This window comes from Chiloscyllium plagiosum, chromosome 21, assembly GCF_004010195.1.
Source record: "Chiloscyllium plagiosum isolate BGI_BamShark_2017 chromosome 21, ASM401019v2, whole genome shotgun sequence".
NCBI classification, from domain to species: Eukaryota; Metazoa; Chordata; class Chondrichthyes; order Orectolobiformes; family Hemiscylliidae; genus Chiloscyllium; species Chiloscyllium plagiosum.
In genome coordinates, this window is record NC_057730.1 from 41,115,798 (window position 1) to 41,133,690 (window position 17,893).

General features: G+C 39.9%; 2 protein-coding genes across 5 annotated transcripts in view; one reads left to right on the plus strand and one right to left on the minus strand.

Annotated features, from left to right (window-relative positions):
• LOC122560789 (uncharacterized protein C7orf50 homolog) overlaps positions 1-17,893 on the minus strand; it is a 403,958-nt gene that overhangs the window by 185,942 nt on the left and 200,123 nt on the right. The gene's annotated exons all lie outside the window — the stretch shown is intronic.
• The window catches only part of LOC122560787, a 48,334-nt gene continuing 36,094 nt past the window's right edge, over positions 5,654-17,893 (plus strand). For 2 of the 3 annotated variants that reach the window (XR_006314809.1, XM_043711872.1), the window contains exons 1-2: positions 5,654-5,717; positions 17,414-17,544. The gene's annotated coding sequence lies outside the window, so the exon portion shown is untranslated. Of the gene's footprint in view, positions 5,718-17,402; positions 17,545-17,893 lie in introns of those variants that run through there. The other variant, XM_043711874.1, reaches the window with a different exon arrangement.

Genomic DNA, 17,893 nt, shown 5'->3' on the forward strand with positions numbered 1-17,893 from the left:
AGATCATAGTGTCATACACTGATGTGAGATATTGAACAAACTTCGATACTGTTAAGTCTTTCATCTCTTTGAATGGGGTTGCAAGTTTCAATTCATAAATATGTAAATCCCAGAACTTCTTTCAAGTCACATTTCAGGCATAAGCCCTCTCCCATTTCTCAGATAATGCTTTACCCGAAGTATTTTTCCAGCGCCATGCTATTTGACTCTGATTTCCAGCATCTGCAGTCCTCACTCTCTAAAATGACTTTGTCTGTGGGTATGATGGAATGGTTTTGTTTAACAAAACCTGGAGAACAATGAACGACAAGAGTGAATCCTCCATCCTTCTCTTCAGATCCCTCGGTGGCCTCACCCCTCCATGACTTATCATTTACTCCAACCCTCAAATCTCTGTGCCCCTCCATCTCTGGCCTCGAGTGTAAACATCATTTTGTTTGCAACTGTTCTGCAACTGACGGCCATGTTTTCAACTGTGGTGGCCTCAACCTCGGAATTCCCTCCTGGACTTTGGCTCTCCATTTCTCTTTCTCTTTTTCTCTCTTTTATTTCTCTCTCTCTTTCTGTCCCCTATTTATTTAATTTCTTTGACTACGCATTTGGTCACAACTTTAAGCTTGGTGTCAGTCTTTCATTCCTGTGCTTTTAATGTTTTATTATGTTAGTGGTACTATCTCCTTGAACCCTTCTTTGCATTCTCCACCACATCCATCTCACAGCAGTAACAGCATTCTCCATCTTTGCTACTGCTGCTGTGAGTGAAGTGCAGAGCATCTGGGTGAGCTTGTTTCCTCCTGTTTGGCATCCCCGTTCCTCACATCCAACCTGCAGTTTGAGGCTCATTATGAATGTGGACATTTTCTAATTAGAATGATGGCTATGCTAGTTTTTACTTCTTCTTCTCAAACTACTTTGTGCAAGTATAATAATTGTTTTGTTTTTCAAAATCTATAATGTTCTTAAATAGATAGTGAATTGCTTTTTATTCAATATCTTTTACTACTTTTGCCTCTATTCCCCTTAATCCTATCAGAGATAAAGTTTCCATAAATCCTGTATCAGTTACAGTATCTTACCCCATGACAATTATTCAGGTGTATTTCAGGACTAGATTATTGGGACACAGTCCAGTTGTGGAAGCTATCACAGCTGAATCTATTTGTCACCTCCTTCCACCATTTATCCATGCCGGCTTTCACTGGTGCTCTGTATAGTGACCAGGAATTATAATACACTCACCATAGTTGCATTGTTATACAGATCTGTTCAAGTTAGAATGTTATCTCAAAAGAACATTGTTGGGCCACGAAGACAATCACTGCTCCTAAAGTCATTTCCCACTTCAGCAAGAATCACTGAATCAATTACACCAAAGAACCTTGAGTGAATCTTCCTCTTCTTAGACCAGGGGAGCTTTATGGTTCAAAGTCTAAGACTTCATTGGCAGTACATCCCTGCTTCCAAACTAGGTAGTAGATGTTTGCTGAGCTTTCACAGGAACACAGGCTTCCTATTTAAATCAGTCAGAGATTTGACTCAGGTCATGTATTTTTATGAAAGCTCTCTCACTTCTCATATCGCCTGTAACATTTTGAACAGGTTGATTCGAAAATATTTGTAACCACGTACAGAAGTTCCCTCTCCAACACAGTGATAATAATGCATGGTGCCTTGTCCCTTGAAAAGAACTCAGAAGTATAACCACAAATTTAAATACGTCCAACCTTATAAAGTTTTAACAAGCCTTCCACCATATGTGCAGTGATGTTTTAATGGTTAATGATTTGTTATCGTGCTTTAGTTGAGTAACACTTTCTCAGATGCCACTGCAACAATTTCCTCAACACATCATAAAAAAATCATTAAAAACATTTGGTGTCTGAATTCAGTGTGCTGTAATTGAAGCAAGTCAATTTGCAGTAAATATGAATGCCTTGAATTCAGCTGACCGTAGCTCTTAGTTGAGATAGCATTCTTGGTTTTGAAGAGGATTTGGAAAGATACAGATTAATCGGGAAGAGCCAATAAGGATTTGTTAAGGGAAGGTCACCTTTGAAAAATTTGATCAGATATTTTCAGGAGGTAACCAGGAGTGGTGATAAGGGTCTACTTAGGCTTTAAAATCCTTTGATAAGGGATGCCAGACTGGTCAAGAAAATAAGAACCTATAGGATCCAAGACAAAGTGGTATGTTGAATCTAAACTTGACTGAGAGACAGGAACAGAGGATGAGAGCAGAGGGACGCCTGTGATTTGAAGTCTATTTCCAGTGGGTCCCACAGGGCCTGGTGCCCTTGTCGGTCAATAACTAGGTGCATAGGTTTCAGGTAAGAGGTAGATGACTGAGAGAAGGGTTGAGAAAAATAATTTCACTCAGAGGATGGTGGGAGCCTGGAACTCATTACCTGAAAGGGTATTGAAACTCTTGCAATATTTAAGCAGTTTTTTGGTATTTACTTGCGCTGCCACAGCCTCCAGGAATTAGTGTAGTCAGAACTTTGTTGACCAGCATGGATGTGATAGGATAAATTACCTCGTTCAGTTCTGTAAATGGCTATGAGTCTATGAGATATATTACTCAATTCCTGACTGCACATGAGTTCAAATCTCTTCTAAGTGTTTTCACGCCAGTACCTCCTTGGCAGTTGAAAACGTGGTGGAATTTTGGCATGGGTGGTCTATTCATAGGCGAGGTAAATTTCAGAGAACAACAGATACTGTTTGTGCCTTTAGAAAGTTCTGTGGCCTGACAAACTCAACCAGAACAAGTAAAATGTAGAGGTGATCGATGTACCACTGTTGCTTATATTGAATTTCTTCAGTCTATTAACATGAAGCCTAAGTGCTAGATCCCGAAAGTCCACAGACTACTATTAAGAAAGGCTACCATGAGGAGAATTGGCTTGTGGTAGCTAAGCAAGCATTCAGAGCAACATTCTTTTTTGTTTAATAAGCACTTCTGATGAGAAGGATCAAGTCAGAAATTTAAGTATCAGATTAATCGTCAGCTAAAAGGAACCTGAGCTACATTTCGACCTTTGCGATGTGTATTTTGTAAAATCTTACTTTTGTGTTTTTGCAATAGAAAATTTATTCCATACAAAATAAACATTTAGACTATATGTAAAAATGGACTTTTGCACCAATACAATGAGTCAGGAAGTCATTTTCTCATGTGTGGAAGTTGGTTAAAAGCTGTGGTTTAGTTGGGATACCCTTGCCTCATGGCCAGAAAGCAATGGGTTCAAAGTCCAATTCCAGAGGCGTTAGCACAGAATTCAGGCTAGCAATTCAATGCATCACTGAGAGAATATTGCACTGTCAGGAGTACCATTTTTGACAGAAAAATTAAATTGAGACCCTATCTGGTCTCTCAGATGCACATCTTATAACCCATGACATCAATCAAAGGTGATCAAAGGAGTTCTCCCTGATGTTTTAGCCAATGCTGTTCCTCAACCAAAATTACTCAAAACTAATGATTTTGTCATTATCACCAATGTCCTTTGTGTTTTGTATTAACATGCTGCAGTATTTCTTACATCAAAGTGACAACACTCCCAACATACTACATAGACTCTGAAGCACTCCGAAATGTCTTTAGATGAGAAAGGTTCTATATTGTTGTGGTTCTGTTTGCCGAGCTGGGAATTTGTGTTGCAGACGTTTCGTCCCCTGTCTAGGTGACATCCTCAGTGCTTGGAAGCCTCCTGTGAAGCGCTTCTGTGATGTTTCCTCCAGTATTTATAGTGATTTGTACCTGCCATTTCCGGTTGTCAGTTCCAGCTATCCACTGCAGTGGCCGGTATATTGGGTCCAGGTCGATGTGTTTGTTGATTGAATCTGTGGATGAGTGCCATGCCTCAAGGAATTCCTCCTCGATGCTGCCTGAACTGCTGTGCTCTTCCAGCACCATTGATCCAGAATCAAGGAATTCCCTGGCTGTTCTCGGTTTGGTTTGTCCTATAATAGTAGTGTTGTCCCAGTCGAACTCATGTTGCTTGTCATCTGAGTGTGGGGCCACTAAGGATAGCTGGTCATGTCGTTTCGTGGCTAGTTGGTGTTCATGGATGCGGACCGTTAGCTGTCTTCCTGTTTGTCCTATGTAGTGTTTTGTGCAGTCCTGACAACAATGAGCACCCGAGCTACAAATCTTCTTCCAAACTTTAAAGGTTCTATATAAATGTATAATATAATACATAATTTATTTCTGCCTTTTAAACTTGCAGAGGAGGATAAATTTAGCAAAATCAAGGCCCCCTAAATGTGCACTTACTCAGCAAATAGTTCTCCAAAGGACCAGTATCCAGCCTTAGATAATTTGTAGTATTCAAGAAAGAAATGCCTTCTTTAAGAGAACATCAATTGAACTGATGCTTTCTAAAAACAAAAGATGGAATGAACAACCAAATTACAGAGAATGAAAGCAATCCTGCTACTGCTAAAGAATATCAGTTTCTCCCCCACTGAGCAAAATGATTCTCCTGGAATAGTTTCTAGCTGTGAAGTCCCTTCAATGTGAAAAGAGAAACCATGGCAATTTCTCCTGAGATACATGTAATACAGATACCCTGACCAGAAAAAGAAATATGAAGATTGGGAAGATGAAAGCTTAGTCAAAGCAAAACGTTTAAGGATGATCTTCAGGTAAGACAAAGAGATGAAGAGAGGCTTAAGAGGTGATTTCCAGAGACTAAAAGAACTGAAGGCTCTTTCTCCAATGGTGGATGAAATGTGGGGGTAAGACACACAAAACGTAAGGGTTCATGAAGTGTATAATTAATTGAAACATAGAAACGAAGACAACTGGGGCAAGGTACAGATAGAGGAAATGAATGAAGAAAAGTTTAAACATGAGGTATAAAGTGCACTAGAGCTAATTTTAGTGAACAAGGATTGAAGAGATAGGCGAATCACAGTTGATACAGGATAGATCACAACAAAAGATCAAGTATAGTAGAATTCAACTGTAAAGGCCATCAGAGTGGGATAGGAAAGCCATAGCAAGGGATAACCTAATGGTGATAACTTTCCTTACAGCAAATATTTATTATTTCTTTATGGGTGTGAAGCCAGGGCTACCCCAGCACTCTCAGTGACAGTAAGTACAGATTCTTTGAACAACACAACTATATTATGTCGAGTTATTGCTGTTTGGTTAGACAATACTTTGAGAAGAATGTAAAGCTCCTGCCAAGCCAAGTGCAAGTAGCTTTGACAGTAGGAACAGCCAGGCAAGAAAGGTTTCAAGGGTCTGACTTAGGCAGTGAACTGGATAATCTGACAATATTGGTTGTGGCCCATATAGATTCTGCTGTGTTTCCTATCAACCCAATATAAGTAACCTGTGGACTTGCCTGAATCCATACTCCCCAAAACGTCTGCTTCACCTCTTTCCCAAAACTAATTTTTTCAACTAATTTTTCAAATGACACCTCCTGAATTCCTTAATCATAGCTCATAACTATATAACTTCTATGTTTTCTTCCCTTGGTAGAAAATTCTTGTGAGGTTTTCTGCATGAAAGCTATTGTGTGACATAACCAGGACTATTATTAACTCTCGAGGGCTCTTTCTCACATGCATTAACCCAACACACCGAGTCTGGGTTCTGCAGAAACTGAGTAAAAGACTACCACTTAGTTTTTATTACAGGCATTCGAATAGCTCTGCTCTGACGCATCTCCTGATTTCTCGGGGATGGAAGGGAGGAGGAGGTATGTTAATTATATATTGTGTGTTCATTATATTTAGGTGGTGGCAACTAACTGGAATTTGGATTGGAAGTGCATGATAATGTAACACGTCTGCACATTAAAAATTCAAAAGCATACAAAAGCATACGTCTCTCCTTCACTGTCTGGCTTAGATCTAATGAGGGTAGCAAAGAGAGACAGAAATCCAGAGACAGTTATATGAATACCGAACACATTCTCCACTGAAGTAGAAAGGCAGAAGATAGCAATCTCATGCTGGAATGTCAGTACATCTGCTGGTCATAGCGTGTAATTTATGATAATCAAGAGCAGCGTGATGAAAAGAAGTTAAATTCCATTGATTTATCCCTAGCCTAAGAAAATACAATCGTGACACAATATGTGCTTATTTGTTGGTGAGGGTGAATGTTGGTACCTGGACATAACCCTGAATGTAAATGAAGCAAAAACTAAACAGTTTCAAGACTTTCGTACATTCTCAAGATACAGTTGTAGTGTTTGCTCTTCTGCAGGTCAAATCTAGAGAGCTACCCCTTTTAAAACTTTAATTTAAAAACCTTGTACTCCTACAGAATATACTCTACAAATCATCTACTAGACAACCATTTACAAACCATTTCAGATTTATTTTGAATTGGAAAGCTGAATTTTTCATACTGATTACACGGACAAATTTTAAGGATGGAGCAAAAAGAATAGGAACATCTGGATAGGAATAATGTGATCAAGGATAGTCAGTATGGTTTTGTGAAGGGCAGGTCGTGCCTCACAAACCTTATGAATTCTCACAGGCAATGAGGCCCCAGTAACAACTGATAGTATAGTTGATGTAAGCTAAAAGGTGAGCAAATAACAATAATTATGCATCCAAAAACAAACAGACATTCGTCCATCCCACATCATAGGAAATCTTAGCGGACCTGTGGTATTCCAGTATCAGGTACATCTTTTGCAGAGGAAGATTAGAGAATGCCAGCAAAATTAATCTCCCCCGTTGTTAATGTTCCAATGTCGATAGATTTTCTGTATTACGAGGAAACAATGATGTCAGCATTAAACATTCCAATAGGTGCTGCATTTGGCAGCCTTTGAACATATGCTGTGCCATCCAATAAATTTCAACAAGTCAACTGTTTCTGTAAAAGAGTTCCAGTGTTTCAGGTTTTAAGATAGCTCACCATTGTGACTGTCATTATGACTGCATAATAATTGCACTACACAAGTAGTAGCTAAGTTATCCGGAAAACAAAAATAAATAATAGGTATCATTGTTTAGTTCATTCTGATATTCTATTGGTTTCTCTTCTTTTAAATCCTCTTATTTTAACAGCATTCACCTCTTTAAAGCCTTTGGTACAGACAACATTCAAAGCTAAACTAATGCCTTCATTGTTCTCTGAGCAAGATAGCAGAAAAAGCCTGTTGTCAGATATATAGCATCCTTTGTACCTCTAGTCTCTAACTCATTTATGCCTCATCCTTTATTGACCCTTTCTATGTCATTATTTTTTCTATGGTCAATCCTCACTACTGAATGTTCCTCTCACGTTTCTCTTAAATTACAAATATCCAATCTGATATGCTTTTCATTCCACCTGCACCTACTCATTACTGAAAACAAGACTGTCTCCCACACATACTCACTTCTTAGGATTTCAAAACTAGAATTCTTCAGCTGGGTCAGTCTCTCTGTCCTCTTGTAACCCACAGTCTTTAAAGTTTAAGTAATGGTATTACTAATTCCTGATTTATCTCATCCTCCTCTTACACTTTTGAACCTTGCCAATCTTAAAATGTGGTTTACCTCGAAGTAGCTGTTATAGATGTTATAGATGTTGCCTGGTATAGATGTTTTACCAGGATGTTGCCTGGTATGGTAGAAAGGTCGTATGAGGAAAGGCTGAGGCACTTGGGGTTGTTTTCATTGGAGAAAAGAAGGTTTAGGGGTGACTTGATAGAGGTGTACAAGATGATTAGGGGTTTAGATAGGGTTGACTGTGAGAACCTTTTTCCACATATGGAGTCAGCTATTACGGGGGGGGCATAGCTTTAATTTAAGGGGTGGTAGGTATAGGACAGATGTTAGGGGTAGGTTCTTTACTCAGCAAGTCGTGAGTTCATGGAATGCCCTGCCAGTAGCAGTGGTGGACTCTCTCTCTTTATGGGCATTTAAGCGGGCATTGGATAGGCATATGGAGGATAGTGGGCTAGTGTAGGTTAGGTGGGCTTGGATCGGCACAACAATCGAGGGCCAAAGGGCCTGAACTGCGCTGTATTCTTCTATGTTCTATGTTCTAATATGGTGGGTCCTCTCATACTGTACTCTAGAGACTGGACAGCCACTTCAGTGAGGTAATCTGTGCCACATTGAATGTTAAAAGGTGCGTTTGTGTGTGAATTGAGAGACCAGGTCTAACAAATACCATATTCTGGTTACCAAGAATTAGTTTGAAACATTCCTGACTCATAATATCTGAAGTGCAAACATTCCCAATGTCAGAAATCCACTGTTCATTGTTAGGTTATTGTCCTCTGGCACAAACACAACAGAACCTCAGTTTGTCCCGCTCCAAGTTCATTTAATTAATCTGAGTCACAATGGGGCTCAAAGATCAAAGCTGAAAAGTCAATATTTAATCCACTACATGGTCTACTCCCATCCAAAAATAAGGAAGAAGTTTATGTTACATAACAAAAATAAAGTGGAATTTGATTACAATCTTCTATTATTGAATTGCCATGGAATAATGATAAGTGTAAGCTGTGTAAGCTGAAATCAACAAGTTCAAAGCTTCCACGTTTTCTGTTTTGAGCAACATTAACATAGGCCTAATGTCAAGTTTTTTAATCTTAACAAGGCAGCTTAGAAGCAAATCATGGAGCCTTAGAGGACTCAACTGAAGCTTAAGTTACAGGTGCCAACAGATTTTGCTTTTGTAATTTAGGATTTGCCCAGTGATGAGGTCTCTGTTAAGACTAGAAGACCTTTATAGACCTCAAGACATATGAGGCATGAGGCATTTGTTGGAATACTCCCCACTTGCTTGGTGGGTGCAGTTTGACATTATCCAGGACAAAACAGCCTGCTTGATTTCCATCACATCCACAAACATCCACTCCCTCCACCACTGAAGCTCAGTAGCAGCAGCATGTACCACCTAAAAGATGCTCTGCAGAAATTCACCAAAGATCCTCCGGCAGCTCCTTCCAAACCCATGGCCACTTCCAAGGGGAGCAGATACATGGGAACACCACCACCTGTAAGTTCCCCTCCAGGCCATTCACCATCCGACTTAGAAATATAGCACTGTTCTTTCAGTGTCACTAGGCCAATATAGTGGAATTCCCTCTCTAACGGTATTGTGGGTCCAACATGTAGCAGGTGGACTGCAGCAATTCAAGAAGGCAGCTCACCACCATCTTCACAAGGGCAAGTAGGGACTGGCAATAAATGCTGGCCAGCCAATGATGCCCACATCCCAAGAATGAATAACAAAATAATGACCAACTCTGGTTCACTGCATTCCTGAATGTTTCATCGCAGGACATTGTACAGTAGTAATGTCACTGGACTAGTGATCCAAAGGTCTAGGCTGAATCTCACAATGACAAATGATGAAATTTGAATTCAATAAAATCTGGAATTAACAAGCTTATCTAATCATGATCATGTAACTATTGTTGGTTATTATAAAAGCAAATATGCTTCACTTATAACCCTTATGAAGAAAGTCTATGTAGACTCAGAGGCCCAACCTAAACACTTTAAGGCATGGCTGGTCCCCTATGTCCTACATGCCAAAGTAGAGGATGATTTGGAATATGTAGAGGAATTTGGCATCACATCCAATTTGTGTTAGTGGTCCCAGTTGTAAAACCTGACAACCTGGTCCGCTTCCATGGGATTATAAGTTGAAGGTCACTGAGTTTCCCACATAGACAAATACTACTATGCAAGCATAGAAGATTTGTATGCAAAGCTGGCTTGCGGTCACATATTTTCCAAACTGCGTATGAGCCATGCCTACCTCCAACTGGAGTTTGAGGAATTATCCAGGAAGTATAAATACTCACAAAGGACTCTATAAGTACACTCGCATGCCTTTTGGAGTATCTTCTTGTACCTTCTTTCAAACAGTGATGTGGAAATCCTCCAAGGGTGCCCAGAGTCTCTCTAATATTTTAATCTCAGAAGCTACTGCGAAGAACATTGACAATTTGGAAGTGGTTTTGCAAGGCTTTTTTTGTGATTGTCATCCAGCCTAAAGGAAAAAAAATGTGCATTCCAGGGAAATGCAGTAATGTACTTTGGGTATAGGATTGGTGAGGAAAAATTACATGCTGGTCAAGTGGTGCAAAATTTGCCAAGAAAACCAGAAGGCTCCACCAGCTGTGAAGACATTGGGTTCAAGTACATGCAGATTTTGCAGAACCATTTATAGGCTCTACATTCTTATCTACACTCATTCAAAATGGACTGCCCCTGGTACCTCTTACAGCATAAGAAAATGATGCCAATCTTTTAGTACACATGGTATACCTGAGATCCCTGTAGCAAACAATGCAACCCCTTTTAACAGTGGGGAATTTCAGGCCTTTATGAAGGTGAATGGAGCACGGAAACCTACCATGAGTCCTCAAATGGTCTGGATGAGTGGGCAGTTCTGGTATTCAAAAGTAGCAATACAAAGCAAACTGCAGGTTCATTGAAAACAAAATTTGTTGCTTATGACAATGGTATTAGCCCCTCAGAACTACTGATGGACTAATGCCTTCAGACAGGCTTCGCCTGACTTTCCCAAACTTGACCAGCAATTTTGAATTAAAATAATAAGCCCTAAAGAGGGGCCAATACAGGCATAGGTCATACTGAGATTTCAACCAGGAGATACGGTCCAGGTAAGGATCTTCAGTGACAGTTTTCTATGACTGCCAGGATTTATCCTCAGTAAAGAGAGATATGTCGACCACCTCTATTGATAGGAACCCTCCATGGAGGCTACTGTTTCGACATTGGCATCCTTTGCACCGTGTGGACAGGAAACTACCCATTATCAGCTTGAGAGCCAGTCCTGAGGACTGCAAGAACTCAGACTCAGAGATGGAGACAGAGACAGCGGAAGCTCAGTCAGAGGGTACCACCAAGGGCGAGTTTCATGCAGTGGAAAATAAACTGTTTTTAGTAAATCTCACATGGCTTTTCTCTAGGGTCGTTCACAGCTATATCAAAAAGGTGAATATTTGGCAAAGATTGGCAAACAAGAACTATTGATGATCATTTTAAATTGAGCAATGTTAATGTTAGTCCTAATTCATCCTCAGGTTCATTTTGTCACTGTTTCCAAGTAATCAAAAGGGATTGGATTATCCACACCATGATTTGTTCCAAGTCTCTTTCTGTCTCTGGGGTTTGGTTTCAATTACTCACGACTAAAGTCTTAGCTGTTCCTCTGTGCTTGATTTGCATCATGCATAACCATTCTTTCTCTTCTATTTCGCCTTTAGATTGCGTCATAATGACATTTCTCAAGCCTAACATGTCAGCATTTTAAAAAACACTAACTTTATTGTACCTGCAGGTGACATACTGACAACCTATTTGTTAAACCCATTAAGGAAGCTTCTGATCACATTTTCTCTTCAAGGTGTGTGTAAACTCATTTGCCTGTGGTTACAATTTTTACATCTGGATGTGGCTACTGTTTAGGAAAGAGGATATGTGAGATAAAGGAATATCTTCAGTTACTTTCAAACACTGGGAATAGAAAATCATTTCATCTGTTTTTCATTCTCTGAGAGTCCTTGTTCAGACATCAAATGTTATGCTGCCTTGACCATCGCTGTCCTTTGAATGATCACAGAAAACAGAGAATCCACAGTAATTTTAGCAAATGTATCTCCCGTAAGTTTTCAAAGTCTTTACAGTATATGACTAAAATTGTTTTACGACAGCAACAAACTGAATTTATATCCCATCTTTAACATTGCAAATTGCTTCTCAAAGCATTATCAGAAAAAAACTCAACATGGTGCCACATAATGAGTTATGAGGACAGATGAGGAAAAGTTCCATTTAAAAAGGTAAGTTATAGGCAGCACCCAAAGGCAAGAGGCAAAGATGCTTGAGAAGGAGCTGAGGACACAGCTGTCAATGAAACTTGGGACAGGCCAGAATCAGAGGAGCAGAGATAAGTTGCAATGCTGGATAGAGTGCCAGATACAGAGCCCCATATTTCATCAACAAATTAGTTAAAGCTTGAATAAGCATGCCATTTGGCAGATTAGCTAATGAAAGTAAACTGATGCCAATGTCAGGAAATTAACTTCCTAAGCCCTGTGGATATTTAGACGATAAGACCATAAGACATAGGAGCAGACATTAGGCCATTCAGCCCATCGAGTCTGTTCCATTCAATCATGGCTGATAAGTTTCTCAACCCCATTCTCCTGCTTTGTTCCCATAACCTTGATCCTCAACAACCTATCTTTCTCAGTCTTAAATACACTCAGTGACTTGACATCCACAGCCTTCTGTGACAATGTATTCCGAGATTCATCACTTTCTGGCTGAAGAAATTTCTCCATTCTAAAAGCTCCTTCCTTTCCTCTAAGGCCTTGAGTCCTAGTCCCTCCTACTACTGTGCCACCATGGGCCCTTATTTTACTCAGTAGCCTCTTGTGCCATACCTTGTCAAAGGCCTTCAAGAAGTCCAGGTAGATAACATCCATTGGCTGTCATTGATCAAACCTGCTCATTACTTCCTCAAAGAATTCTAGCAGATTTGTCAGGCATGACCTCCCCTTGATGAAACCATGCTGACTTTGCTCTGTTTCCCATTTACTTCCATGTATTCAGAAATATCATCTTTCAGAATGGAATCCAGGACCTTACCCGCAATCAAGGTTAGGCTAATTGGTCTGTAATTTTCCATCTTTTGCCTTACTCCCTTTTTAAACAGGGGTGCCATGTTAGCCATTTTCCAGTCCTCTGGGACCCTCCATGATTCCTGAAAGATCACCACTAACGCCTCCGCTATCTCTTCATCTATCTCCCTTAGAACTCTGGGATGTAGTCCATCTGGTCCAGGTTATTTATCCACCTTCAGGCCATTCAGTTTTTCTAGCACCTTCACCTTGGTGATGGCCACCATACTCAGCTCTGCCCCCTCACTCTCTTGAATTTTTGGGATATTACTTGTGTCTTTCACCATGAAGACTGACGTGAAGTAATTATCCAATTCCTCAGCCATTTCCTTGTTCTCCACTACTATATCTCCAGCATCACCTTCCAGAGGCCCAATGTCCACTTTTGCCTCTCTTTTGACCTTTGTATATCTGAAGAAACTCTTAGTCTTCCTTTATATTACTGGTTAACTTAGCCTCATATTTTAGCTTCTCCCTCCTTATTTCTTTTTTTGTTTCCCTTTGTTGATCTTTGTAAGCTTTCCATTTATCTGGTTTCCCATTGCCTTTCACCACATTATATGCTTTCTCTTTTGCTTTTATGCTATCCCTGTCTTCCCTCGTCAGCCATGGTTGCCTCATCTCCCTGTACCATGCTTCTTTTTCTTCAGGATAAATCTCTGCTGTGCCTTCTGAATTACTCCAGAAACTCCCAGAAAGCCGCTGCTGTTTCATGGTCTTTCCTGCGGGGCTCCTCTCCCAGGCAATTCTACTCAGCTACTCCCTCACGCCTCTGTAGTTGCCTTTATTCAGCTGTAATACCGTTACCTCTGATTCTACCTCCTCCATCTCAAATTGCAGTCCAAGTTCAATTATATTATAGTCACTGCTTCCTAAGGGTTCATTCACCATCAGTCTCTTATCAAGTCTGCCTCATTGCACAACATTAAATCCAGTATTGACTGTTCCTTGGTGGCCTCCACTACAGGCTGCTCATAGACATTCCACAAATTCCTTTTTTTGCAATCTATACCTAATTTTCCCAGTCCACCTGTACATTGAAATCCCCCATGATCACCATAACTTTGCCTTTCCTACACATCTTTTCTATCTCCTCGTGTATCTTGTGCCCCAGCTCCTGACTACTATTTGGAGGCTTATATATAACTCCAACTACAGTTTGTTTTAAACCTTTGTGGTTCCTCAATTCTATCCACACTATATGACCTTACTTGTTTTCTTACTATTGATTTAATTTCAGTTCTTACTAATAAAGCAACCCAATCCTTCTGCCCATCTGCCTATCTTTTTGATAGAGATGGACAGCACGGAAACAGACGCTTTGGTCCAACCCGTCCATGCCGACCAGATATCCTATCTTAATCTAGTCCCAACTACCAGCACCCAGCCCATATTCCTGCATACCCTTCCTATTCATATACCCATCCAAATGCCTCTTAAATGTTGCAATTGTACCAGCTTCCACCACTTCCTCTGGCAGCTCATTCCATACATGTACCACCCTCTGTGTGAAAACATTGCCCCTTAGGTCTCTTTTATATCTTTCCCCTCTCACCCTAAACCTATGCCCTCTACTTCTAGACTCCCCAACCCCAGGGAAAAGACTTTGTCTATTTATCCTATCCATGCCTCTCATAATTTTGTAAACCTCTAAAAGGTCGCCCCTCAGCCTCCAACGCTCCAGAGAAAACTGCCCCAGCCTGTTCAGCCTCTCCCTATAACTTAAGTCTTCCAACTCCGGCAACATCCTTGTAAATCTTTTCTGAACCCTTTCAAGTTTCACAACATCTTTCTGATAGAAAGGAGACCAGAATTGCACACAATACTCCAACAGCAGCTAACCAATGTCCTGTACAGCTACAACATGACCTTCCAACACCTGTACTCAATACTCTGACCAATAAAGGAAAGCATACCAGACACTTTCTTCATTATCCCATCTACCTGCGACTCCACTTTCAAGGATCTAGGAACTTGCACTTCAAGGTCTCTTTGTTCAGCAACACTACCTAGGACCTTACCATTAAGTGTATAAATCCTGCTAAGATTTGCTTTCCCAAAATGCAGCACCTCACATTTATCCAAATTAAACTCCATCGGCACTTCTCAGCCCATTGGCCCATCTGATCAAGATCCTGTTGTAATCTGAGAAAACCTTCTTCGCTGTCCACTACACCTCCAATTTTGGTGTCATCTGCAAACTTACTAACTATACCTCTTATACCCATATCCAAATCATTCCTTGAATATTCAATATCTCAATCCTGATCTCCTTGCAGCCACGTCTCTGTGATGCCACTCCAAGAAAGCAATTTAAAATATATACACACACAGCCCAGAAACCTATAACTGAACAGTAATGAAGATCTTTAGCAGTGCAACTTAATTTAAGTAACAATATTGGAAATCAGCAGCAGAATGCTATATCAGTTATTAGACCTAAGACATTCTGATGGACACAGTGTCACCACTCACCTGTGACATTTTTTTTTATGATCCAGAAGGATCCAGCAGCCCTTTTGGAGAACTTCTTCACTGAAGTTTCATCATTATGCTTTAATGTTTCTTATTACCCATGTGAGTGGATCATTTTGCAAAGTTCCATGAAGATCAAGAGCACTTTGCAAAATGATTGCCAATACTGTATTAACAAAATGATATTAAAAGCCATAGACAATTGAGTCCATTATTGCAGATATTTAAGGTTCACATTCTTTCCAGTCACAATTTTGTGTTGTACTCACTTGCTATCATTCATGTCTCTATACAATGCATTGTTGTTAATTAGTGTGCGCGCAATTAACCTGGCACTTTGACTTCTAATACCATGACACAAACAAGTGCAGTCTATTTCCAGCTAATAAAATCCTTATAGGGGATAAATATTATAGTACCTTATTTTACTACAATTTCTCACCTAGAAAACAAGGCATTGAATACAAAGAGACAGGGCAGTATGGTGGCTCAGTGGTTAGCACTGTCACCTCACAGCATTAGTGACTTGGGTTCGATGCCACCCTTGGGTAACTGCGTGGATTTTGCACATTCTCCCCATGTCTGCATGAGTTTCCTCTGGGTGCTTCGGTTTCTTCCCAAAGATGTGCAAATTAGGTGGATTGACTGTACTAAATTCCAGGGCTGAAGGGAAGGTTTGCAGGAAGTGGCGGGGAATTGGACTATAAGTATGTTTGCTCTTGCAGAGTACCAGAACAAACATAATACGATATGCTAAATGGGCTCCTTCTGTGCTGATTATTGGATATTTAGGGAGAGCTATAGGATAGCTTTGAGAGAAATTATTTCCACTGGATGGGTCCAAAACGGACATAGTCTAAATATTACAGTCAGATATTTCAGGAGTTAATTCAGGAAACATTTCTTCACTCAAAGCTAGAAAAGTGGAACTCTCCTCTGTAAATGGCAACTTATGCTGGATCAACTGTCACTTTTAAAACTGAGACTGATTGCTTACTATTATCTAAACATATTAAAGGCCCAGGGCAAAGTTAGGTATGTGAGGCTGGATCACAATCAGCCATGATCTCATTAAATGGTAGAATAGATTCAAGGGACGAGATTACACACTAGCGATCCACTAACTCGTATGTATCATTCACTTTCTTCACTTCTGCAGTGACAACCATGCCATTGGCCACCTTGATTCTAAGCCCTGGAATTCTAAGCCCTGGAATTCACTCCAAACCTCTCAATATTTCTCTCCCTCCTTTCTCTCTGTTAAGATGTTGCTTTAAAACTACCACTTTAAACAAATATTTGGAAACTTGACCAAAAATCTTCTTGTTGGTTCGGCTGTCAGCACTTTTTTTTCCCAGCTCTTGGAGCATCTTGGGTCTTTTTATGATGTTTGAAGCACCATACAAATGAAAGTTCTTACTGTTTGCAGTTTCAAACAGTGCTATTACATTAGATGCCAAATTCCTACCCCCAGTCTCCGAGTCTCTTTCAGAATTTTTCTTTTCCTGGATTTGTATTCAGGATACAGATTAGGTCTTGGAATCAATCCTACAGAGGAAACTCCCTCTTCCCTTAACTCTTCCAGAACTGAAGGGATTGCTGGAGTAAAAATGCATATTTGATGTTGCAACAAGAATTTTCTTTTTTTATATAGAAAATAACACTCAAAATTAAGAATAAACATTGGCATCACTTTCACAGTGCAAAAGAAAACTGCAATGTAGAATACACACTATCTTTGGATAAATTACAAACATCACTAGTCACCACAACAACCCACCCTTCCAGTATTTATTAAAAGAAGTATGAAGGAATGATGATAGCATAATTATGCACAAGTACAGATTTTTTAAAGTTTACTTTTCACTCCTTTAGATCCTCCTATCACACAACATTATTTGGGTTCAAACACAAAAAGGCAAATCACATTCATTGTCTCGCCTTGTCATTGACCATTAACCAAAGCAGTCCAGAACACTTGGTAACTCCCTTGATTGGCAAAACTAGGCTAAGAAGTATGCTTGGCTTGAGAAAAGTCTACCCTTTTGTCACAGAACTAAAGTAAAGCCAATGTATTTAATTAACAAAATGCTATGGTTTTTAATACTGTCAGAACAATCAAAAAGAGAAAACTGTGTGCAAGTTTTCACTCTGAATAGTATCTGCCTATACACTCAGGACAGAAGCTCAAACTAGACCAGGCTGACATCCGTTAAGGAAGAAGCACAATCAAGTTCATTCAAAAGCGGTTTGCACCTTGGAAACCAAACTGATGAAATGTCTTTCTGAATAAACAGGCTTTTCTGTGCTGAAGTGGCGTAGTGGGCAGTTAGCCTGGCTGTTTGGATATGTAAGCAACGCCCTCAAAGAGGAAGTCTCAGGCACTTCCTCACAATGTCAGCAAGCAAGAGAAAAACAAAATCAAGGGGTGAGTAAAAGTATATTTAAAGAAAACTGTATCAAATTCAAATACTGCAACAAACCTGTAAAAATCAATGTAATCATGAATTCTATTTTAGTTTGTACAACACTAAATGTGCAGCTTCTGAAAGGTGTGGAGGTGATACTCTCATAAACCAAAAGATATCCACTGAGTGCATGACAGTACATTAGGCCCAGAAAATGATTGCAAGTGCTTATCAAAGTGGCATTTTATTTTCTGGAAATTGAACAAAGTTTTAGTCAGTAAGTTCTTTCTGAATACAAGGGAAGACAGTAACATTGAGTTAATTTTAGATTTGCTCAAATAGCTAGTTGGTTTTCCTGTTGTGCGTCAA